The 26,556-nt window shown below is 46.0% G+C and overlaps 1 protein-coding gene across 1 annotated transcript in view; it reads left to right on the forward strand.

Annotated features, from left to right (window-relative positions):
- WWOX (WW domain containing oxidoreductase) overlaps positions 1 to 26,556 on the forward strand; it is an 875,039-nt gene that overhangs the window by 576,235 nt on the left and 272,248 nt on the right. The window lies entirely within an intron of this gene.

Genomic DNA, 26,556 nt, shown 5'->3' on the forward strand with positions numbered 1-26,556 from the left:
GATGGCCTACTTACAGTGCCCCCACCTCTGAATGGATGAGTGAGTGTTCCTGGTGTGTGCATTCCTGACTCTCCAATAGTAGGAATTGCCTCTAGATGTCTTTGAGGTAGAGCTTGCAGAGGTAAGATCAGAGCTGCCTGCTGGGGATGTGCTCATTTCTGTCTGACTTCGGGCTCTCTCCTATCCACAGAGTACGGAGAACTTGCTGCCTCTTTCTACTTCACCGGCCCATGAGTCTGCTTATTTGGATATCTTGATTTTGAAAGCTGAGTTACACGAGTTTGTTTCCTCACTGGCTGATCTTTTCAGGCCTGGAGTGGAACTCTTCAGCTGTAACCCATGTGTCTGTCTGTCAGCCATCCAGATGTGATGCATAGAGAGGCATAAACAGAAGGGACAGTCTCTCCATTCCTCAACCCCAAGGCAGGTGGGAACATCATGAAGAGCCTTTCCCTTTCCACTCAGGGGTAGGCTTTCCCTTTGGTTTGCTGTCAGTGACCTAGTTTCTTTTCGACTAAATACATAGACACGCGCTATGACTGTCTGTTCAGAGAGTCATGTTTCAATGTTGAGAGTCCAGAGGAAGGGAAATCCCCTCTTGCCTTCCACTTAGCACATGGACAGACAGAGCCCTGAGCTTCTTGAGTCACCAGCTCTCGCAATGATGGGGAGGACTGCCTCACCAGCCCCCGGTTGATGGCTCTGTCCTCATTTTTTTTTTTTTTTTCTGTGTACAGAACCTGGTCTGTTTCATCCAACTTTTTTTTTCTAAATTCCAGTCCAGGGACTGTGTTCTCCTTCCCCGGGAGCTCTTGCCTGTATAATTCAGACATTCTGGTCTCTTTCCACCTCTCATCTCTATGTCTCTGTCTCTGTCTATCTCTGTCTGTCTGTCTCTCTCTCTCTCTGTCTCTCTGTCTCTCTGTCTCTCTCTCTCTCTCTCTCTCTGTGTGTGTGTCTGTGTGTGTGTGTGTGTGTGTGTGTGTGTGCGCTTATGCTTTCTTTACCCCTTCCCCTCTGTCTCCCTCCCCATGGTAACTTCCCTGGCATAATCCCTTGGAACCAGTGAACTTGCCCGTACAACCAATTAACCTGCCTTTCTATGTACTCTGAACGGCTTGGATTGGCTCATTTCACCAGTGAAGAAACAACTTACCAGATAGGTAGATAGATAGATTGACAGAGAGATAGGTAGGTAGGTAGACAGACAGACAGACAGACAGATACATAAGTACATAGATAGATACCAGCACCAGAGTCAGGAGCCGAGTTAAACTCTTTACTCGTAACCCACCAGTTCACAGTGTCATGGTAACGACAAATGAACTAAAGTTGGCGCCATCTCAGATGAGGTCTCTATGAAGACTGCAGTCTACTGTAACAGATGTGTGACTTCCCACCGCAATGAAGGGACACCGTAAAGAAGGGCACACTAGGGTGGGTGTGGAAATGGAGAGCCGGAACCTAAGGAGTCACTGTGTCATGGTGGGAGCTGACTCAGAGGAGGACTGAACACTGCCCTCTTAAGCTTTTTTATTTTTACTATATGGATATGTGTCTGTCTCTACGGAGGTGTGTGCATGTATATATGGGTGCCCATGGAGACCAAAAGAGAGCTGGATCCCCTGGAGTTGAAGTTACAGGCAGCTGTGAATTGGGTGCTGGGACTTGAACTCAAATCCTATGGCAGAGCAGGAAGAGCACTTAACCACCTGGCCAACTCTCTAGCCTCAGGCCTTTTTAAAAATAGTAATTCCCTGAGCATGGGATTAAAGAGCTGGCCTCGCAAGCTTAAGGTCCTTCGTTATGAGTCTCAGGACCCAAGTTTAAAACAACAACAACAACAGAAACAAACAAACAAACAAACAAAACCATGGCTTGATAGTGCGCAGTTGTGATCTCAGCCAGGGTGAATAGGAGGTGGAAAAGCTCACAGCGCAGATTGTACCCGGCAGCATTCCAAGCTAATGAAAAACCATGCATTCAACAGAAGGCACCTGAGAGACAGCTCAGGTTGTCTTCTGATTTCCATATGCATATATACATCACACACACACATACACACACACATACACACACACACACACACACACACACACACACACACACACACACACACACAAATAAGAAGGTAATTTTCCCTCCTGTAAAAACTTCGTAGAACTGGCTTGGTGCTAACTTCCCCTCTCCCATGCTCTTTATCCTGAGGGCGCTTCAGAAGACCCCCGGTTGAATCCTGCAGGGTGGTGTTGCTGCTCAGAGAGAGGAAGGCCCTCTCTAGGTCTCTGGCTTCGTTATTTTTAGGAACAGTCCGCATGGAACCTGCAGATTGACCACAGCCCACTGTCTATCTCAGTGCTGAAGAAACATTCAAAATTCAGCTAGTCACATGCCTGTCTTACACAGCCTCCCTCCAGCCTTTTTGGAAAATTTGGTGTACATTGTACACAGAGAAGGCGCACAGGCTTCCTTTCCTTCCATGGGCTGCCTTTAAAGGCAGTGCCCAAACTTCTTATTTTAACCTTAGGCCCACAGTCCTCCAGTGGAGGTAATGGCTCTCGCCAGCACTCTGTGCTCTGGCTCACGTCTGCTCCTCTTTTGTAAGAAAGATGCGTTCCCCGTATTCTCCCATGACAGAAACCTACCAATTCTCTACTGTAATCAACAAATAGGTTTTGAAAGTTTGACTCTTTTCATTTTTTTTTCCTAAGGAGTTTCAAGGGTAAGATCTGCTGCCTCGTGAATGTCAAAGGATCTTTCTCATTGGCTCTTTCTTCTTCCCCTCTCTCCCTTACTCTTTAATTTGTCCGTGTTCTCCACTTACTCAGCCTCAGATAAATTTCAAAGTACCGCTTCCTCCAGAGATCTTTAAGCAGCAGAAACCCCGGCTGTTAAATATTTGCCATTCTCAGAGAATCCTAGTTAAGGTACCCCCCCAGGTTATTTATAACTGGATTTTTATCTCTGAAAATTAACTAAAAGAAGATTAACCAAAACGTCTAAGGGAAAAACATGCCGTAAACACCTCATCTGTTACTCTGTGCTCAAACAGATATTTCCATCTTCAGGGTTTAGCCAACCCAGTGGAATGTACTTTTTAGTTTGGGGCATGAAATAAGATAACATTCTGCATTCCTCCTGGAGATACACCATGCCTCTTTACAGTGAAGATTTGAGGAAAGAAAATGTGAACATCCTCACTATGGTCTTATTGCCCTGCCTCTTCTGTTAAGTGGTTCTCAGCTTTGCTGCTTCAAAGAGCCCCCAGGACACTTAAATACCTCTTTCAGAAACAGATGCGTTTCCTCACAGGCCCTCCCAGAACCAAGTCACCCGATGGAGGAAGCCTGTCTTTCTTTTAGACATTTCCTCATCTAAGTTTTGCAGGTGAGCTGGGAAGCTGGACAAGTTTGCTGTGCTTTATCCATTCAAGGCATTGTCCATTGTATCTGATTTCAGCCCGAGTAAAAAAGTCAAGTCTACACTCTAGAATAGGAGAGCTTCCCTGTCTGACTGTCCTGCCTCTTCCCTCTGACTGCCTGCATCAACACTCTAGCCTATGTGCCTCCTCCCTCTGACCTGCCTGTTTGTTTCTCTGCCCTGTCTGCTTCCTCCTTCTAGTCTACCTGTTTCATTTCTTTGACCTGTGTACCTCCTCTCTCTGACCTTCCTGCTTTATCCTTTTGTCCTGTGTGCCTCCTCTTTCTGACTTGCCCGTCTCCTCTCATACGTCTGTCTGGTCCTCTGACCTGCCCATCTCCTTCTCTCTGCCTCACCTCTATCTCTTCTCTTCTCTCGTTCTGTTTGTTTGTTTTGCTTTCTTTTTGTCATTCTTCAGACATGTCACTTGTGTCCTTGTTCCTATGACTTTGTCTCTGCTTTCCCTCTTTCTTAAATGCCCTTCCCTTGTATACCCATGGGCTGCTCTTCTTCAATGCAAGGCTTTGTTCTCACATCGTTTCTCTGAGGAACCTGTCCTTCCTATTGATGCGTCGTAGCCTGTGCCCATGACCCTTGCGCCCTCTCTTCTTGACGGACTTCCTACACAGTGTTCTGGATGGACCGATGCACATGTTCTGTCTGCTCCCTCACCCTGACGAAATAGTAACAATAAAAACATCCCAAGTATCCAGATTTTTAAATAGTTTTGCAAGTTTTGTCTTTTCCGACACATGGAGACAATGAACACATATTTACTTAATGACTCCAGAGGAACACATGGACATGTCCTGCCCCCTACTCTGCCAAGTAGCCATGCAGCTTTTAGTGTGTTTTATACTGCTAGCATCTGTCTCTACAGCCTGACTACAGATATAGTGTGACCAACCAGCTGCCTTGTGCTCCTGCTGCCTTGCTTTCCTCATCACCATAGATGAAATCATCAGACCTCAAGCCAAAACAAACCCTTCTTTCCTTACCTTCCTTTTGTCAGGTATTAAGGCAAGTAAGCAATCTTCAGTATCCGTTACTCTTCTGTTGCTGTGACAAAACACCATGAACAGGATAACTTATAAAATAAAAAGGTTTGCTTGGGCTTCTGGCTTCAGAAGGTTAGAGTCCATGATGACCAGCAAAAGTACGGTGGCAAGAAAGGCTGAGAACTCACATCTTAATTTACAAGCAGAAAGCAGAGTGCACACAGGGAACGGCTGAGTCTTCTGAAACCTCAAATCCCACACCCACTGACACACCTCATCCAGCAAAGCCACGCTCTTAATCCTTCCCAAACAGTTCCACCAGCTAGAGCCCAAGTGTGTAGATATATCGGCCTATAGGGACCATTCTTATCCAAACCCTCTGTATCAAAGAAATTGAATGAATTCAGAGCCGATTGGATGTTCTCCCAAAGCTCTGCTCTCCTTTGTACCTGTCTTCAGAGATGAAAGTTCCACAAACAAGGCTTGTCTGCACCCTACCCTTCCACATATTAGCCAGGCCCAACCATGCTGAACTTCTGGGATTAGACGAGACACGGTGCATCCATGTTAGTATGACCACAAACACCCCCGCCCCCTGCTTCTTGAATCTCTTAGCATACATGATTCTGCCTCAAAACACAAACCTTGGACTGCCAGTGACTGGTTCCAGGCAGCTGGCCTTGCTTAGGGTAGTGGTTCCACAGTGGTGTTGGAGGGTCAGACTATGTGGATGGGACCTAGAGCAACAACTCCTCAGTCTCATGCCCCAAAGTAGGCAGCGACCCAGGAAAATTGTAGTAGATAGAAGTGACATGTTGGACCCTGGTCTCACTAAAGTCATTCCTGACTCCGTAGGGACATATGCCTTCCCTCCCCTCAGTTTACTCTTCTGCTAAATGGGATGATAAACAGCTTTCACAACTACTTCATATGGTTTAGTGGGGGGAAGGAGAAAAATGAAACCATACTCACAGAACTCCTTGCTTGTTCTCAGAGGAACATCAGCAGACTTCAGCTACTATTTATGTCTCCATGAACAGCTAGCTCATGAGTGTGGTATGACAATAACATAAGGTCACGAGTGTAAAGAAAGTCACTTGGCACACATCCGACTTCCATAAATGTTGTCAATTCTCTTCTTAATTTCCTCTATGTCCTGCTTGCTTCCGCCGCTCAGCAGGCTGGCTTCAACTCCAACTGTGCTACAGATGCAGCTTATAACTTCTGCGACCCTCAGTATTGTGGGGGAAGAGAATCCAAGGAGGAAAATGGGAGATTGAGTATAAAGAATATAGGCTTCGGGGTCATAGACTAGAGTTTGTATACTTGTAAAGGGCTGGTTAGCCCATTTGGCAGCTCCTCATGATCATATGAAGTGTGTTGATTATTCTTCTCATAACAGGGACACGTGAAGGAAAGAAGCATTGATCCTTGGCTCACAGTTTCAGATGGTATCTTTTAATCATGGCCGGAGAAGGCATGGCAGCCAGCAACCTCATCTGAGGCTGTGAGTGGTAGTTTGAATGTGCTTGGTCCATAACAGCACTGTTAGGAGTTGCGGCCTTGTTGGAGGAGGTGTGTCACTGTGGGGGGGGGGACTTTGGAGGTCTCCTCCTATGGTGCCAAACCAAGGTGCCAAAGATAGGTTCCTCCTGGTTGCCTTTAAATCAAGATGCATAAGTCCTAGCTCCTTCTCCAGCACCATATCTGCCTGCATGCTGCCTCGATTCCTGCCATGATGATAATGGACTGGACCTCTGAAACTGTAAGCCAGCGTCAATTAAATGTGTGCCTTTAGAAGAGTTGCCTTGGTCATATTATCTCTTCATAACAATGGAAACCCCAAGACATGGTGGGACCTGGAAGTATGGCTTATTTACCTCTTGGTGGGTCAGAAGTAGAATCAGAGGCCACTTCTGAAGTCAGCCCCATAGCAACTTACTTTTGCTAGCTGGATCCCATGTGTCTTTGTCACCTCAGGTAGACTTTTCAGACAAGCATGAAAAGCAGCTTTATTCTTCACCAAAAATGTCACAAGAATGGTGTCTAGGCCACATTTTTTTTTTCTGAAACGTCTTAAGCCAAGACCCCACAGTTCAAATCACCACCAGTGTCTCCCATGTTTCTACTTATGGTGTGTTAAACCCTGCTTCAAGCACTCTACTGCTTTCTCAACCCAAAGTCACACAGTCCACATTTCTACAAACAAAAGCATGGACAAGTCTGTCACAGTAAGACCCTGGTACCAACTCCTGTCTTAGCTAACATCTGTTGCTGTGAGGAGACACCATGACCACAGCAATTCTTACAATGTGTCTTAGGGTTTTACTGGTGTGAAGAGACACCATGACCAAAGCAACTCTTATAAGGACAACATTTAATTGGGGCTGGCTTATAAGTTCAGAGGTTCAGTCCATTATCATCAAGATGGGAGCATGGCAGTGTCCAGGCAGGCATGGTACAGGAGGAGCTGATAGTTTTGCATCTTCATCTGAAGGCTTCTAGAATACTGGCTTCCAGGCAGCTAGGACTAGGGTATTAAATCCCACACCCACAGTGACACACGGACTCCAACATGGCAATACCTCCTAACACCACTCCCCAGGCCAAGCATATACAAAGTATCACACAGAGGAAAACATTTAGTCAGAGCTTGCTTACAGTTCTGAGGCTTAGTTCATCCCCATGGCAGGAAGCATGGCAGCGTGCAGACAGACTTAGTGGGCGCTGGAGAGTAGCCGAGAGTTCTACATCTAGATCAGCAGGCAGCAGGGAGAGAAACACCGGTCCTGGCCCGAACCTCTGACACCTGAATGTCCACTCCCAGAAACACCCTTCCTCAAAAAAGGCCACACCTCCTAATTGTGCCACTCTCTCTGAGCCTGTGGGCCCCATTTTCACTAAGGCCACCACCCTTCCCAAACCATCAGCTGTAGTGGAAAAGTTCAAATACACGAACCCATGTGGGACATTTCCTCGTCAAGCACATCTTTGATAGACAGATGCTCCTTCCACAATGGCAGCATCGTATGAAGATGGTACATGCTGCTGTCATGTTCTCCTCCCATTTGTTCAAGATTTAAAGGGGAGGTATAGGCTCTTGCTTTATGGAGATTTCTTCACATCCTCAAATGTCTCTATCCACTATGACTGTAGAGTCAGCTACAGCTGAGCTTGGTTTTGTCTTGGGTCTGCTTTGTTGGGCGCGGGGAGGTAGGTTCTCACTGTGTCTCCTTGGAGCGCACTACAGAGTTGGGCTTAAACTTATGTTGATACCCTGTCTCTCCACCTGAGTACTGAGATACTCAGGCTAGATTGTGGAGATACTCAAGCTAATGTGCCTGCAAGATTAGAAAATGAGCCACAAGATACCCCAATTTTCTTCCTCACACATAGACTTCACACAATACAATCACGTCCCACCACGCTTGGCTGCTAACTTTCAGCAAACAAGTGTCATCATTGTACCCAAGAGCTCTTGTATGATTTTGAAGTTTAAGTCTTAGATTTTTCTAAACATTAGGGAGTCTTGGGGGGGTGGGCAGTGATTTTAGCCGACCAAGAGTTTATATTAAACGGTAGTTGTGGGGGCGCTGCATAGATGGCTTAGTTGTGAAAATGCTTGTAGCTATGTGAGGAAGACAGGCCCAAGTTTTCTCCCCAGAACTCACTTTATAAAGGCAGGTGTGATAAGCATGCTTGGAAATCTCAGTAGCTGGAGGGGTATAAACAGATAGACTTTTGGGGTTCACAGACCAGGTAAGCTCACCTCACTTGCCAGCCTTAGGCTACTCAGAAACCCTGTTTCAAAATTAAGGCGGGAGCCCCTGAGGAATGAGGCCCAAGGCTGACCTCTGCATTCACATGCACGCATACACACATGTGCATGTGTACCTGTTCATATATGCCAGATGAATATGCTCACATACATATCCAGGCTCTCCCAAAATCAATAAAAATAAATAAATAAAAGTAAGTATGGTTAAAGGATTGAACAGAAATGGTCCTGGTGGTGAGATCTACAATTCACCTAGAATTCTATGTGTGAGGAAGAAAACGGGGTGGGAGGGGGAGGTGTCTATCTTGTGGCTTCTTTTCCAATCTTGCAGGGACATTAGACCCTGCAGGGCAACAGAAGAAACACCAGTTCCGAAACCCCGTGGCTCTGCTGCCTTCGAACTTTCTGTCTTATTAACATGAAAACACCTTACACGGTCAAAACTTCTAAAGGCTACTTTCTACTTCATTTTCAATCCCTTCAGTTTAATGTGTGTGTGTGTGTGTGTGTGTGTGTGTGTGTGTGTGTGTGTGTGTCACCCACCTCCACCCCTCCGCCAGCCCCATACCTGTGGAAATGAGACTGTCACCTGCTTTGAGCATCCTGTTTCCTTTCGAGTTTGTAATGAAGCCCTCCGGGAATTCTGCGATTACAAAAATGAGTTACAAATCCTCACCTGCGCTACCAAAGTGTGGAGCTGCTTCCCCGGCTCTGTTTAAATTGTCTACAAAACAAGAAATAATTAGTGAAGTGCTATTGGTAATTAAGCACATAAGACAAACATTAAACAAACTGCAATCTTGCATGATTTTGAAGGTGGATAGGCAGGTTTCTACACTTGGAGTCCAGCCAGCATGCCCTTCCTCAGTTCCACTGTTTGTTTATTACAGGCAAGGGAATTCACTTGTCTGACTTGCTGATGTTCTTTCTCCTGGACAGCAGTCCATCTGAGAGTCCACAGGCATTTGAGCAGTTTTTGGTTTTTGTTGTTTGTTTGTTTTTAAACAATATCACCATCCAGACAGGATGAGCTCCGAGAAGTTGATGCATTATTGAGTGGAAGGACACTTTGCTCTCTCAGCATGATCTTAGGTGGCTAACCTGGAGCCATTTCATGATTCAGAACACAGTGTGTGATGTTGTCTATGGAACGCAGGCTGTTTGAGAACCCAGGCTCTTCGGTTAAACAGACCCTGTGCAGCCAAGGGCTGCAAGCAGAGGAAGAAAGTCACACCCAGCCTCACCCAGACCCCTGCCTGAAGAAGACAGCCCTGCTCTATCACATAGCACAAGTCCCATATTAACTGAGCCTGCTTCCTCTAGGCTGAGGGCTGAATCTCCTTTATGCTGCCTGTTGGAGGCCATGAAAAACATCTTGTCCTAAAGGATGGCTCCATGGGAAGATGGCTCCACAGGATGGCCTTCTGGCCCGCTTCTTGCCCTCTTTCCCTCTCCCCTTCTCCTCTCCTCTTCCTTGCCTCCATCCCTAAAACCCCACAGTCCCCCCCTTTCAAAAAAATTCTCTTTGAGCATCTCCTCTTCAAGTCACCAGGGCTTCTTTTCATCATTTTTTATTTTGTTTTATTTTATTTTATTTTTTGAGAGAGGAGTCTCAGTCTGTAGCACAGGCTATCCTGGAATTCACTATTGGAACCAGGCTGGTCTCAAACTGACAGTGATCCTTCTGCCTCAGCGTCCCCACATGCTGGGATTACGGGTCTGAACCACCATGCCCAACTTCCATGGAGCTTCTTGGAAAAGTTCACCTAAACAGTCATGGCAGTCCTGGGAAAAATCTAAAAGCCTTTACCGTCTGATTTAGTCAGGTTTTTATTGGAGGTCACAACTTTTAGAAAGCTGATTCATAGGATTTGATTAAGATAGATATTTTTAGAGAAACTCAGAAAAAAAAAATCAACATTTCCAAACCACTCAGATTAGAAAATTAAATACCCATTCAACAAACACATTGGGCTTGCTTATAAAGTGAAAACTATCCTAAATTAGATTACATAAAGGAATGCTGTCAGCTGAAATACTATGTAACACTAGTCATAAAAAAAAGAGACCTGTCCACCTATTGATTCCACTCCCCAGTCTGTATATCATCAAAAAACATGCATAAAAAGAAAAGGAAATGGAACACCCAAACCAGCTCTCTCCTTTGTGGTCTGGGAAGGACAAAGATGCATCCTACGTCTATGAGGACTTTAATAATGAACCTTACGTCAGAAGCTTGAGTTGAGATTGGACGGAGCAGGAAGTCACTGTCGTATGCTTCTGTGCCATCTCCTTTTACATGCCTGGGATGTGTATATGTTCCTGTGCCTGAGGTCCGTATGTGCGAGACAAAGCTGGGCCTCAGGTATCATACCTTAGGGATGAACGCTGTCCGCCTTGTTTTATGAGATAGGGTCTCTCACCAGTCTTGAGCTTGCCACGTGGACTAGGGTGGGTGGCCAGTAAGCCCTAGGGATCGTGCCATCACCACGTCCCCATCTCTGGGGTTACAAGTGCAGGCTGCCACACCTAGCTTCTTCTGTGGGTGCTAAAGAGCAAGCCCAGCTCTCCATGTTTCTGTGGTCATCACTTCACTGATAATACTCTCTACTGTCTCGCCGTATAGCCCAGGCTGGCCTAAAACTCACGACTCTCTGCCTCAGCCCCACGAGTGCTGGGAGTCTAGAGGTGCATCACCATCCTTGCAAGATGCATCCAGTGACAGGTACATGCCCTGTGTTCTGGTTATGTGTGTGCCATATTGTAACACAAACTTCCAGGGACATACAAAGTCCCCGAGAGAGTTCAAGATAAGAAAGGAACTCAAACTCTGTGCCTTTCGTTCATTTCTCTGCTCTCCTGACCCTGAGTGGAGCAGTCTCTAGTTCATCGCCGCTTAGCACCCCCACCCCCAAGCCCCACCTCCCACCCACAGCTCTTGGCTGTGCTCCTAGGATCCTGCTTCTTCCAGTATAAGGTGTGTATGGTGTTCTTGACTGTAACAGCACCCCAATTCATCAGCGTGCTAGCAGAGGAATGCCTGGGGACCTCTGTGGGTATAACTCATCAACTGTCAGGCACTCACTCCTGCGGCAGGGGGATACCAATCACTCTCTATACTTTTTCTATAGTTTTTCCATTTGTAAATGGGAAAGGAGCATGGAAAAAAAATCCTCTTGCCTCTTTCCATCTGTATTTTCTTTACTAAATTATCCAGTCTTATAAATATTTGAATAACATTTGGTCGGGATAAAAATCTTTCCTGTCAGCTCAATACAAGAGCAGTTCTGGCTCCTGAGACCATAGCAGTCAGAGAAATTAATATTGATTTGTTAGAAAATAGTTTTCACTCTGTCTAAACATCTTATTCTGGGGCTCTTGAACCAAAATTATGAATTTAAAAGCAGCAAAATACTTCTTCGCAGTTGTCCCAGTGAAACTAATTATGGGCAGATTGTGAAAAAAAAAAAAAAAAAAAAAAAAAAAAGCGCATTGGACGCGATTTCCAACGAAGAGTTCCACTAACCAAAATTCAAGAGGGCCGTAGACGGGTGCCTGATTTATTTGAGCAAGTTGAAATCTGGTAACATGGCAGACTTACATAAATAGTTTCCACCGTCTCTGTGTGGGTAATGCGATACATTAACCTCTCATAAATGGAAGAAGACGAAGGGGGGCTTTTTAAAAACTACTAATTTAATTTACTTTGTAGAAAGGTCAGAGAGTTTTCTTTCCCTTCTTTCTTATGACCATAAATATTTTTTTTAAAATAAGACAGCTTTTTCCTATGCTGCATAAATGTACAAAATTTGAGAATGTCTTGGCTTTTAATTACATGCATGTTTAAGGTTTAGGGTAGGAAAAAAATGCTTTTTAAGGGGAAAAGAGAAGAAAATAATTTATTACCCATATGCCTACACCCATTTAAAACCTATAATACATTTTTTTCTCAAAAAATATGAAGTGCAATCACTTTTTGTCCCATGAAACCCCCAGCACATCTATAATGTGAAATAAACCCTAAATATAATTTTAAATAGTGGGCTAACAAAGGAATGTCTTCTCTTTTTTTTAGACGTATAAATTGTTCTCTTGTCTTCATGTGCATGTGTGTGTTGGTGCACCCACCCATGTGGACAAATGCATGTAAGAGTAGGAAGGGGGTATCAACTCTCTCTCTTATTCCCTTCAAACAGACTTTTCTCACTAGACTCGGAGCGAAGCGGACAGCCAGCTTACCCTGTGTTTGTCTTGCCACGTCCTCACAGTGCTGAGCTTATAGGCGCAGACACAGGGGGCTGTACACAACTCCTTGGGTTTTGTCGTTGTTGTTGTTTTGTTTTGTTTTGACTTGGTACTGGGGATTCAAACTCAGATCCTCAATCTTGTGTAGCAACTGTTCTTACCCACTGACCCATATCCCTGGCCCTGTTTCCCGTTTTAAATGACACGCCGTCAAACATCTCTATGCAGAACTCCTTATCTGAATCGAAGAGACTTTCTCGGAAGCCCAGTGCCTGGAATTTCATCTTTCAACCTGTTCTAAGATCCCGATACATTCATATAATCTGACATATTCCATAAATATGAGATTATAAACAGAACGCACATGTGAAGGGAGATATGTATATGCAGATAGACTGATTGATAGATAAAAAGAGAGGCAAATATATAGAATATAAATGCAGAAATCCTGGCTTTGGTGGCACATCCCTGTCATCCATTCAGCCCTCAGGAGGGAGGCAGGAGGACCAGGAATTCAAAACCACTCCAGCTTAAGTAGTAAGTTTTAGGCTAGCCAAGACAATCTCAATAAATTAATTATTAATTAACTAATCAAAGAAATTCGAAGAAACTGCAGAGAGTATATAATTAACCATCCCCCCCAGAGTGTAGCTGGGGTTCTGCCCTCCAGAGCTGTGGGGACACAGAGCTTGCCTATAGTTGCCTCTTTTTGGAGAGCACCGTTAGAGCCTTGAATAAGGGAACCACGGATGTGTAGTGAAAGCAGCCTGTTCCTTGAAATAGTTCATTAGAGCATCCTGAATATGGAGTCCATATAGTTCATAGTTCATAGGCTCTGCTGGGTTAGGGAGGACCAATTCCGGTCTCCATAGCAACAGTTTCAAATGTTCAGAAGATTGAAATATATGTATATACTCACAGATATGCACATACATTTGCACACACACACACACACACACACACACACACACACAGAGAGAGAGAGAGAGAGAGAGAGAGAGAGAGAGAGAGAGAGAGAGAGGAGACAGAGACTAGTGCTGAGTTTGAAAATGAACTATTTTCCTATCACGGAGTAAGCTGAACTAGGCTGTGTATCAGAAGAGGGTCTCATTGTCAACCTAATCCACTGTCACCTTGTAAAAGGCCGTTTTATTTCATAAGCGATTCCCCTATGGCTCTTCATATTTCTGAGATGCTTGACTTTATTATCAACCGTTTTAGCTTTCTTCCCCTTCTCCCAACTCTGACCGTTCTAGAGTTGTTAAGTCATTTGCTTGGGAGAAGCCCGTTTGATGTTTAGTCCAGCATCAAGGCAACACAGGAAGTGCACAGTGTGTAAAGATGATAAAGTAATGAGAAAGAAGAAAATATAAAGAACATTGGGAAGTTACTAAGAACAACTGAAGAGACTTCCAGAGCATTTTAATCACTTTCTCTGGGAAGCTAAAGTTCATGGGCATCTCAGATACTGTCTCATGGTTTGTGCATAAGCACTTGGGGGCAGACATGGTGACACCTGGCCCTATCCCATAGAATAGCTGTGTCGGAATCCCCCTGAGACTTTTTAAAGCTGGGGGTCTTCCGGACATGACAAAGGAGAAGACATTACCAAATCACAATTCCCATTTGCCTTTCGAGGTGTTGGATTTTCTCCCCCTTCACACTTGTGCAATTAAGGGTTTTGCTGAGTGAGCTCAGGACTCTGTCTCTTTAAGTGTTTAACAGTAATTGGTTCATGTCCCCGCGTTCATTGAAAATCCTAGACATTTCATGTAGAATCTTCTTAATGAGGGGATGAATTTTTCATTCACATTAGAAAGCTCACTCTGACAAACAATTTCTAAATAAAACTTTGGCGACATGACATCCCACATCGGACCTGACACCGAGGACAGGTGCATTAGAATATAACTCCGTGGCGATCCTTCAAGCTGTCAGCCATGAATATTTTATTTCTTAATGAATCATCTTCACAAAATGAACTTTCTTGTTGCAGTGTCAGGGCCGTTTACAACAAAAAAAGCCGGCTCCCTTTTCAAAAGGTGAGCCCAGGAAAGATGCTGACGAGAGCATAAGCTGTCTCGCCCCACCTGAGGGGCCTGGGACCCAGCCGCGCACTTCCCACCCCTCTGCTGAAATCAGGGACCTGGGGAGAAGGTGTTCCAGGACCTGCTGCTGCTTTTTATCAGCACTGAGTTCTGGGGAACCCAACTAGAGGCCGCTGGGCACCTGTGGTCGGGTAGCACCAAGCCGTCCGTGTGTGGACCACAGATGCTAAGCCCCACAGCACCTGTCCTGTGTTATTAAAGGAAGAGAGAGAGCTATCAGTCTGACTGTGCATCTAAGTTTTTCTCCATAGAATGTTCCAGAACCTGGGTCAGAGAAGATGGCCCCAGTAGGTAAAGATGCTTGCTGCTTAGCCTGGCAGTATAAATCCAACCCTGGGGACCCGGATGGTAGATGGAGAGAGCCAGTTCCCTTTAGTTGACCTCTGACCTCCATACATATGCAGGGGTACATAGTACAGGAACAAGATCACACGCACACGTACACACCCTCGTTAGGTGTCTCTGCCCCTGGATGTAGTCTCTAGTCTAGACAATAAAATTGCTTCCCCTAAATAGCTAACCTGGGGTTAGTTTTGAGGCCTCATCACTGGAATAGTGGTGCAAAGATACACCCTCCCCTTCTCCTTTTAAATACATGTTTTCAACCATGATCTCCAGACTGCCCTGTAGTCCTGCTTCCTGGATCTTCTTCCTTTTCTTTTCTAGTAGCAATATCTGTCTCTTTCTCTCAAGGGTTGCCACTTTTCACTGCCCTCCCTCTTGACTCACTGAGATGCTTTCTCAAATTCAGTCTCCAGCACTCAATCTCCAGTACTCAGTCCCCAGCACTCAGTCTCCAGTACTCAGCCCCCAGTACTCAGTCCCCAGCACTCAGTCCCCAGCAATCAGCCCCCAGTACTTAGTCGCCAGCACTCAGTCCCCAATACTCAGTCCCCAGCAATCACCCCCAGTACTCAGTCCCCAGCACCCAGTTTCCAGCAGTCAGTGCTCAGCACTCAGTCCCCAGCACTCAGTTCCCAGCACTCAGTCCCCAGCACTTAGTCCCCAGCAATCAGCCCCCAGTACTTAGTCGCCAGCACTCAGTCCCCAGTACTCAGTCCCCAGCACTCAGTCCCCAGTACTCAGTCCCCAGTACTCAGTCCCCAGCACTCTTCCTATCTCTCCTCAGAACATGATCACTATCCCAGTATTCTTCCTTCCACAGTTTTGAATTTGACTCTCAGGTTGATGACGCCTGCCTCTCACATTGATGCTGCCTGCACTGTACCTCTTGCTTTTTATTTCTCACTTCAGAAACTGCTAAACTACAGCTCAATGTCAACTGAAACCAGGATTGGTAGACTACAACTGCTATTTGTTTTAGGCAAAAGGAAAAAACAACTATCTACTCTGTTATTGCTACAGTGTCAGAATCGAGTATTTGCCACAGACACCGGCTTACAACCACGGAAATCGTTTCCTGGGGGGGGGGGCGCTCCCTGTAGATTACACTTGCCAGGTATAGTGGCCCATGCCTATTATCAGAGAGGCTGAGGCAGGAGAATTATAAGTTTCAGACCAGTCTGGGTCATCTAGAAAGATACTGTCAAGGAGAAATGATGAGGAGAACGGGCCAGAGAGGATACAGAAGGGGAGAGAGGAGCAGGGAGGAGAAGAGGAAAAGGAAGAGAAATGGAGTAGGGAAAGGCATGGGAGGGAGAAGAGAAAGGAGGGGAGGGGAGGAACGAGGAGGGGGGATAGATGGCAGAGAAGGGGAGGAGAGATTTGTAGGGAAAGGGAGGGAGGCAGGAAAATGAGGAGAGGAACAAGAGGAACAGAGGGAGGGAAAGAGAAGAGAATCACCAACTCCTGGTGTCTACCCTGGACCTGGGACTTGAATCCATCCGTCCAGGCCCTAAACTCTGCAGTGAACAGACAAGGAGTGTCCCTGTCTGTGGGCAGTATATGCCATCCTCCCTCAGCTCCAAAAAGGTTGGTGGGATAAACTAGCCACCTCGAGAACTGCCCCTCAGGAGAAAACATGGCTGAGTGTCAGAGTTATTACTTGCCCCCCCCCCCCGGGGGGAGGATGGAAGAAACTTGAGATCTTTTGGTTTTACTTTCATCAGACTTTAGTGAGAACGACAGTCACTGGCTCTCGGTGTGGGCAGGTGACGATTTTCCTCCTTGTCGTTCAACTGTCAAGACGTTAGCTCTGTGTTTCTGTCTCAGCAGTAGTCACACGAGGTTTCCAGGCACAACCTCCCCTTCAGAATAAGAGTTTCCTGTGAGGTCTCCACTGAGTTTCTGTACGCCCCTGTTAGTTAAAATCTGGATTGTTTGGATTACATTATCTATGCACTGTTCTATCCCCCCCCCCCCCTTTATTCTCGCTTTCACATTAGGAGCTTTCTCTTACCCGTAGGCACGTATCATCAACGTAGCATGTATATTCTGTCATTCCCACTGCAGGGACATGAGGATGACACTTCTATTTCTTAATAAATGAGGTCAACCATTTTGTAGCAAACGTACACTGACATGCGCTTTGTTAAAGAGGCATGTGTGTCATTGAAGTACGGTTATTTAAGATTATAATACTCACTTGTAAAGATACACACTGGACGGGATCTCTCACATAGCCCAGGCTAGCTTCCATCTTACTCTATAGCTAACCATGACCTTGGATTTTTGCCTCCACCTCCTGAGCATTAGGATTATACAGCCCTGTCCCTCCCCCCCCCCGGGGGGGGCATATACTGTCCTGGAGGTCAAGCACCAGGCTGTAGTATATGCTAGGCAAGCACTCTATCCAGCAAGCCACATGCCCAGGAGGACCAGGCGCTGTCTGCCTGCTTAACTGTGGTTTCCTGACATCCCGTTCCCTAAACAGATTACCTGTGACATTATTGGAAAGTTACCCTCCCATTTACTTTCCAGTTGTAGAAACTCCAACCATGGCCTTATTTCAGGTATAGCTTCACAGAAAACCAAGTCTCAGACCTTTTTATCACTTCTCGGTGAAACACCCCTGTAGCTACCAGCTGTTCAGGTCTCCCCTCACACGCCTGGCTTGCAGAATCCTGACATGAACTCTCTTTATGGTTCTTGTTTCTCAAGGCTAAGGAAAGAGAAAAACCTCATTTGTCTGCATTTTTATTATATCACCAATGGTCTTTCCCAGATCCCTCTAAATGACTCTTATTTTATTTCATAGAAAATAAATAAAGTCACCCAACACAGGATTGGGCAAATAACTTAGTCAGTAAAGTACTCAAGAGCACCAAATCTGGGTCCCAGAAACCATGTTACAAAGCTAGATGTGGTGGTGTGTGTATAAGTTCAGTCAATGCTGGGCCAGAGACAGGATCACCAGCAGATGGTTCTCTGGGGCTTGACAGACAGCCAGCCTTGCTGAATCAGCAAGTCCCAGGTCCCAGTAAGAAACCCTGTCTCACAAATAAGATGAACAGTACCTGAAGCCCCTGAAGTTGCTGCCGGACCTCCACACACATGGGAATCCATAAGTACACTTGAATGCACATACATCACGTGCACAGACACAAACATGTCTATAGTCATGCATGCACAGACATGTCTGCAATCACTGGCATGCACACACGGGCACATACAGAGATGTGTCTACAACCATGGAAACACATAGGCACAGTTACCCAACATCTCCCTGTACCTTTATTTCTGTCACCCCTGCTCCCTGAGCTGCACTTTTTACCTCCACCGTCCTATCAGCTAGACAATAACGATATGTAAACTCCAATTTAAGACACGTTATCTACCAATCACAGCACAAAGCTCGGCCATCTTAGAAGTTCCCGTCTCCATTCCTTCTCACCTTCATCTCTGCACAGACCTTAGAATATTCCACTTCATTAAATTATTCTTCTAATGAGTCCCCGGTACCAGGGAATACGGAGTTAAAAAAAGGGGATCGCACTAAAATTAATTAGCATAAGACCTGCTGGACCCACGGAAGTGACTGGATCCTAATCAATAGCAATATGATTACATCTGTGTCACAATTATAAATAATTTAAAACACTACCCCTAGGTTACTGACTAGTTGCCTTTAAATTAAATTCTCCGTCAATAATTGATGCAAAGAATTAATGCGCGAACACCTTCAGTTACTGAAACTTTTTTTTTAAGGTGGCATAAAATATTGAAGTGCGTGGCCCGTCATTAGCAGCTAGGATGTCTGTTTGCCGCAGTATCCCTCTGTTACAAATTGGTCAAGAAAGACTCTTGGATCCTGAAAGATGACAAGGACTCTGAGTCCACTGCTGGTCAGTTTCCTAAGGACACTGAGAAGCCTCAATAGAGGTTCAGTAGACAAAGGCAAGGGGCTGGGGGAACCGCCAACTAGTACTAGCACCAGTACTAGCTAACTGGTATTCTATTTTACTTTTTCTGATTCTAATAAATAAGGAACTCTCCTTGTTTTGGTTAATTCTTAGACACAGTCGTTCTCAGTGAGGGGCGGGAGTGTTAAGTGACTTGAGGAATCCTAGTCTGACATGGAAAAACAGTAGTGCTTTCACAAACAATAAACGGGAAGGGAGGGAAAGAGGGGAAAGGGAGTAAGGGAAGAAGGGAGGGAGGGAAATCAAGTAAAAGGCTTGAAATCAAGTAAACCTTTCTGTAGCCACTGTCCTTGCTCCATCTGTGTCTCCTGCTTCTGTTTAAACACCATCACCTGATGGCAGCTCTCTCTTCTGTGGCAATTGTTTGTATGTTCAGTAAGCACCGGAAGAGGCAGGACACTGAGTAGGAGTTCAGAGGAAAGGGTTAAGTCGTCTATTACTAGCCCAGGTTTCTGTGGGATTCCAGAGACAGAGGCTCCTCAAGTGGGCCAAGTCATGGTGAGAACGAATCAGGAGATAGAACTGGAACCCTCCCCTGAGCATACATGCACATTTGTGTGGGGAGGAGGGCAACATGTACACCTGTGTGGGGAGGAGGAGGGCAGCATGCACACCTGTGTGGGAAGGAGGGCAGCATGCACACCTGTGTGGGAAGGAGGGCAGCATGCACACCTGTGTGGGGAAGAGGAGGGCAGCATGCACACCTGTGTGGGGAAGAGGAGGGCAGCATGCACACCTGTGTGGGGAGGAGGTGGGCAGTATGCTCACCTGTGTGGGGAGGAGGAGGTGGGCAGCATGCACACCTGTGTGGGGAGGAGGTGGGCAGCATGCACACCTGTGTGGGGAGGAGGTGGGCAGCATGCACACCTGTGTGGGGAGGAGGTGGGCAGCATGCACACCTGTGTGGGGAGGAGGTGGGCAGCATGCACACCTGTGTGGGGAGGAAGTGGGCAGCATGCACACCTGTGTGGGGAGGAGGTGGGCAGCATGCACACCTGTGTGGGAAGGAGGGGGCAGCATGTACACCTGTGTGGGGAGGAGGAGGGCAGCATGCACACCTGTGTGGGGAGGAGGGCAGCATGCACACCTGTGTGGGGAGGAGGTGGACAGCATGCACACCTGTGTGGGGAGGAGGTGGGCAGCATGCACACCTGTGTGGAAAGGAGGGGGCAGCATGTACACCTGTGTGGGGAGGAGGGCAGCAGGGGTTCGAGGGATGCAGGAGTCTGAGAGGATGCTTCTGGTAAGCTTGTCATCTAATAATCTAATTTCCTCATATGGGGATAGCAGATGTTCCAGGAGGTCCCCCCCCCCCACCCCGCTTTGTTTTTACTGGGAATGGTGAGTTTGAAAGGGTCACCAAGGCCATGTGGCTTGTAGCAGAAGCCTGAGGAGCTAAGCAACGTTTTGTGTGTGTGTGTGTGTGTGTGTGTGTGTGTGTGTGTGTGTGTGTGTGTGTGTGTGTTACGTGTGGGAATGGTTACCTGTAGAGGTCAGAGAGGGTGCTGAATCTCTGGAACTAGTTATAAACATTTGTGAGCCATCATGTAGGTGCTGAAATCTGAACCCAGCTTCTCTGGTAGAGCAGATAACACTCCTAACTACTGACCCATAAGTGTCTCTCCCTATTTGGCGGTCTGAGATGCTGAGTCTAAAACAAGGAAAACAACTGACCAAACAAACGAAAATCTATAATCTCCTGTGCCCCAAGAACAGCCTGGCCCCCGAGACCAAGGTACAGCATGGTCAGAGCAAAGGGATTCTGATACCATGCATACTGCTTTAGCCCTTTGTCACACATGGTCTGGACGGTTTAAGGCTTCACAGGCTTCTGAATGGTCAGTCCTGCGACTGAGTTCAAACTGTGGCAAATTGTCACGTGTGCCCTCTAGTACCCGTGACCCTCCATTTCAGTAGAGCTCAGTTGGTAGAATTCATGCCTGGGATACAAAGCCCTGGCTTCGTTCTTTAGCCCTGCCCACCCTGACTGAGTGTGGCAGTGTAGTCAGAAGGTAGAGGCAGGAGGGTCTGAAGTTCAAGGTCATTCTCCGCTACTCCGGGAGTTCAAGGCCGGTCTGGACTAGATAAGACTCAGCCTCCAAAACAAAAACCAGAAACAGGAACAAGCCCGGGATTATCTGGCAGCTGCAGCAAAGGCCCTCAAAATAGCCCTCAAGGTCAAAGAAGTTTCTGGAATCAGGGTTCCTTGTCTTCATTTGATGAATGAACAGCAATTACCCAGGCAAATAAGAAAGCTGCTACCGTGACAGGCCACCTCACACCTTAGTGTGTCCCACCTGAGACCTGAATCAGTATAACTGGAGTCCCCACTGCCTTTGGCTGTCCTATGACCCCTTCCTGAGGAGGCCAAGCCTTAGTCTTCTTGCCTGTCACCCTTGTCTGAGTCTGGGTTTGTGAAGCTCACATAGCTTCCCAAAAACAACATGTGCCTTTTATTTTTAGGTAGTCTAGATCAGCTTCTTTTAATTCTTTTTTTTTTTTTTTTTTATTTTCTGTTGTTTTTTAGAAAACGATCTCTAGGCAAACAGCCATGGCAGAAACAGAAAGAACCCCCTCAGCCCTACCCACACCCACTCCAGTCTCAGACGCTGCTCTCTCAGCCAGGTTCCCACACGCATGCCATTCTCTTATTGCCTTCACTTCAGATTCTGTATCTTGTCCTGTCTTATTTTCTCACCCCTTCCTTCCTCCTCCATCCTTCCTCCTTCCTTCCTTCCTTCCTTCTTTCCTTCCTTCCTTCCTTCCTTCCTCCTTCCTTCCTTCTTTCATTCCTCCTTCCTTCCTTCTTTCCTTCCTCCTTCCTCCCTCCCTCTCTCTCTTTTTCTTTCTTTCTTTTTCTTTCTTTCTTTCTTTCTTTCTCTCTCTCTCTCCCCCTTCCTGTCTCTTTGTCTCTCTCTCTGTCTCTGTGTCTGACTGTCTCTGTCTCCCCTCCTGCCCCCCTTCTTTGATTCCTCTCTCTGGGACTCTGGGCTATCTCCATCAAGGGAGGCTGATTAGCCCTGGGAGTAGCCTTCCTGCCCTTGTTCTGGGAAGTGCCCCTTCTCAGTTACCTTTCCCCTTCTCCTTCACGCTTTTGCCTCACAGGTTAGGGGAAGCTGATCTCATGCCTGCTGTGTTTTTTAAGACAGAGCAGCAGGCCTTCTTTACATGGGTCTTTCGAGTTGACGAACAAGTTTCCTTGACATGTTTGTCACCAGATGAGCAACTATCTGTAACCTGTCCGGAGTCCCCTCCCCTGCCTGGCAGTGCAGAGTGATGTCCTTGGTGTGGCAATTCTTAATGTTGACTTTCATCTTCACAATTAGCCATTTTTGGTGTTCCTTTTAAAGTTTCGTAGAAGCTGGAGTAGGACATACTAGTAGTCCCAGATACTCTGGAGGCTGAGGCAGGGACCTTTTGAGTGTAATAGTCCAAGTCCAGCTTGGGAAACATAATGAAACTGTCTCAGAAAAACAAAAAAGTTACACAACAGCCCAGCCTCCCCTCATCTATTATGGTGTTGAGTACTGGGAATACCTGGGATTCAGTCTGATCCCTTTACTGCAATAGGAGAATGGATAGGATTCCACTAAGTCTACTTTGGACATCAAAATTACCGATTTTTCAATGGTGCCTGGTATGAATGTCATAAATCACTGAGCAACTGTTTGTTAAAGCCATCATCATCACCATCATCGTGACCATCATCATCGTCTCATCACCATTACCACCACCATCACCACCACCATCACCATCATCACCACCATCATCGTGACCATCATCATCGTCTCATCACCATTACCACCACCATCACCACCATCATCATGACCATCATCATCATCATCTCATCACCATTACCACCACCATCACCACCATCATCACCATCATTTTAGAGAGAGTGTCTCGTACCCACACTAGTCTTGAACTCAGTGTGTAATACAGTGACCTTGAACTCCTGATCCTCCTGTCTCTACTTCACCAAGTGCTGGGATTGCAGGCCTCACCACCATGCAGCCCTGGGATGGAACCCAGGGCGAGATGGATACCAGGCAAGCACAGCCCAGCTCCTTGTTTTGATTAGCATTTGTACTCAGTTTCTACTCTTCGGACCAGGAGCTCTCTGATCTCAGATCTGCTCTCTGCCCCTCCCCAATTCCTTGTGGCCAGGCAGTCCCCATCAAACCTGATTCTTCCCCACCCCCTTTCTTCTCACAAACTTTTAATGTGTCCAGGATATGTACACCTTCCTGACCAGCCTACTTAAGTGTATCTTGGGCTGGTGTGATGCAGTGAAAACCAGTAACAGATAAGAGATGCCTTGTTAGGAGGAAGGTTGGGGTGAAAGTCAGGACCCAGCCTGAGCCTGGAGGGTTGTAACACCCTGCACGGACCCTGTGCACCCCCAGATGAGCCTGGCTTTTTCCGCAGTGCAGCTGTTTTGAAAAACCCCGTGACTAACAGCTTGGCACGCCGCTCGCTTCTCAGAAATTTCAAGCAGAAATTATCTGATGACCCGACTGACGCCGCACACCGGGGTCCCAGCAGATCCACCCAGGCACTTCCACGAAGAAGTGTGCGGAAGCCAGAGTGAGGTCCCACGCATCCCCTCACTCGTGGCCTGCGGAGCCCCAACTTCCCATCACTCCGGGCGCCAGTTTACGAGAACCCTGTGTGTATCTTACCTCAATTGCTTGGTTAGGAAAGAATGTAGGCTCAATGATCTCTGTCAAGGTTTCCGTAGTGAGGGCATTTGCTAGCTGTGCTAATGTGTAATACCTGCTTTTGCAAACCGCACTTCAAAGTCCGTAGCATCGTCGACTTGGGAACCTTCACAAAAACTCAGGCTCACCCTATTAAGATAAAATAAAACCAGTCCGATCACCAGTGGGTTTCCCTTAACCTTCTGTGGGTTTCTTTCCTTTTCTCAATGAAATGAAAGGGTTCCAAGTTTCTGTATCGGGTAGCATCTTGCTTACCGATTCCTGGTAACCCCAAAATGCAACGGTTCCTGGGAAAGGATTGGTGTGTCAACTTCTCCACAGAGCTTAAACTGTGTCTACCGTACCTCACGGTGTGTGTGACAGGAACCCCGCTTTTAACAGCACTTACTGCCTAATTTGTACAAAGTACAAGCCAAGGTCTGTTCACCTTTAGCACTGCATCGTGTTCCACTGAAGACCTGACACGTCTGATAGTGCAAAACCCACACAAGAATTCACTGGTCTGCATCAGAACTCTGCTGCTATTAGACCGCCCACTGATCTTTAAAATATACATTGGTTTGATCAGTGGCGAAATACATATTTATGTGGAGTATGGGTCTGGTGAATTCTGAGTGTCTAACAAAAATAAGATTAAAAAAAAAAAGAACAGCTGGTTGACTCATACAGTCTGTGTATGACCCACAGACAACACTCAAAATATGGATTTAGCTTAAAAGAACATCGGTATTTCCTAGCATTCTCAGAAAAGAACAATCTTATCAATTCAGTCCCAGCTATAACTTAGCATCCCAGGTCAAAGACTGCTGGCAAAAGAAAGGATGCGTTCTAAATTAGGTTTTCAAAAATAATTAAGTATTTCCAGAACACACGTATACTCATTAAAAAGGAAAGTCAGCAAACAGTTTCTCTCTCTTCACACAGCCAGTTAGTCATCTTCAGAAACAGGAGTTTAAAAGTTAAGTGATGCTTGTCCTAAAAGCCACTCGGTGTTTATAAGTTGTCAGAAATGGGCTGACAGCTGGAAAAAAAAAAAAAAAAAGGCAAGCCCAGACCATCCCCACCCCACAAAACCAATGCGCTCGCTTCCTGATGATTAACTTGCCCAAGGTCTCACAGCTAATGAGAAACCAAAATAGTGACCTTTGACTCCTAAGCCCTATCTCTTCCTCCAAAGCCTGATGCACTCAGAACAGAACTGACAGGCAATCGCAGGGGCTAAAGAGATGGTGGCTTGGCGGCTGAGAGCCCTGGCTGCTCCTGTAGAGGACCCAGGTTCTGGGTTGTTTCCAGCACCCACAAGGAGGCTCATGGCCACTTGTCAATCTAGTTCTCGGGGATCTCACGCCCTCTCTTGGTCCCCCTCAAGCACTTGGACTCACATGGTGCACAGCAGCATACACATAAAATTAAGTATTTTGTAGACATTTAAAAATAAGCTATTTCCCTTCCTTCCTTCCTTTCTTTTTTTGTTACTTTTTTTTTTTTTTTTTTTTTTTTTTTTTTTTTTTTTTTTTGTCTTTTTCAAGACAGGGCTTCTCTCTGTTACAGCCTTAGCTATTTTGAAACTCTCTTTGTAGACCAGCCTGGCCCGAGAACTCCTTGAGATCCACCCGCCTCTTCCTCTGCCTTCTGAATGCTGGGATTAAAGGTGTGCCTCACCACCCCCAGTGGAAAAACAACTTCTTAGAGTCAACTTAACATGAAGGACCTTTGTGGGTTGGATTTTTACCCTTCACATGAAAGGTGTCTCTCACGATTTTCAACTTTGCTTCCTTATGTAAGGCTCTGGGTGTGATCCTAGCAAGGGAAAGATAGATAGATAGATAGATAGATAGATAGATAGATAGATAGATAGATAGATAGATAGATATCAGATGATAGAATAAAACTCATCAGTGACATACTCTCTTACAAGTGTTTGTACTTGGGCATAAGCAAGAGAATATTTACATGTGTCCCACACATTCACACGCTATTAAGTAATGTAAGTTACATGCCATAGAATTAACATTTTGAAAGATACAGGTCCCTGTTTTTGCACAAGTATGTCCATACACGTGTGTGGTCACCAGTCTTCCTCAGATATGCAAAACTCTTATCTCTCCGGAAGTGACTGGGTTCATTTTCCAACATACCCTATGCCCTCAGAGGCCAGCGCCGCTCCTGCATGTCCACGGCATGGCCTTATCCGTTCTGGAACCTCACTTAATGTATCTACACTCTTGGTCTAGGTGTTTTGTTGTTGTTGGGTTGTTTAACAGCTATCATATCTCTGAGACTCGTACATGTTGGTGTATTTGTGAAGGCCTCTCTTTCAGTTCAGAATGTTCCTTCATTGGAAAACTGGGCTGCAGTCGAACCATTTGTCTCTTGATAAAAATTGGGGTATTTTTGTTTTTATGAAAAGTCTTGCAGAAAGTGGTGACAATTTTATTTTCATTTGATTGATTGACTGACTGATTGATTTGTTAAGATGGGGTTTCTCTGTGTAACAGAGCCCTGGTTCTTCTGGTCTCACTTTGTAGACCAGGCTGACCTCCAACTCACAAAGACTCTGTCTCCCATGTGCTGGGATTAAAGGCATACCACCACATCTGTCAATTGGTGAAACTTTTCACTGATACATGCTTGCACTTATGGGTGGGATAATGTGTGATATACTTTAAAATATTTATTTTATTTGTGTGTGTGTATTCTGGGTGGAATCCCAGCAAGGTCATACCCAGAACACACAGGTTCCTGCAGAAGCCAGAAGAAGGCATTGAAACCCCTGGAGCTGGAGTTCCAGGTCATAACCCCCTCTGTGGCTGCTGGGAACTAGACTCAGGTCCTCTGCAAGAGTGATAGGTGCTCTTAACTACCAAGCTACCTCTCCGGGAGTCAATGTGTGATAATTGATCTGTGTGATTAGCATATAATGGTCAGATAAGAACCATTAACATTCTTGCTCTCTAAATACTT

The sequence above is a fragment of the Micromys minutus genome (assembly GCF_963924665.1).
Source record: "Micromys minutus genome assembly, chromosome: 24".
NCBI lineage: Eukaryota > Metazoa > Chordata > Mammalia > Rodentia > Muridae > Micromys > Micromys minutus.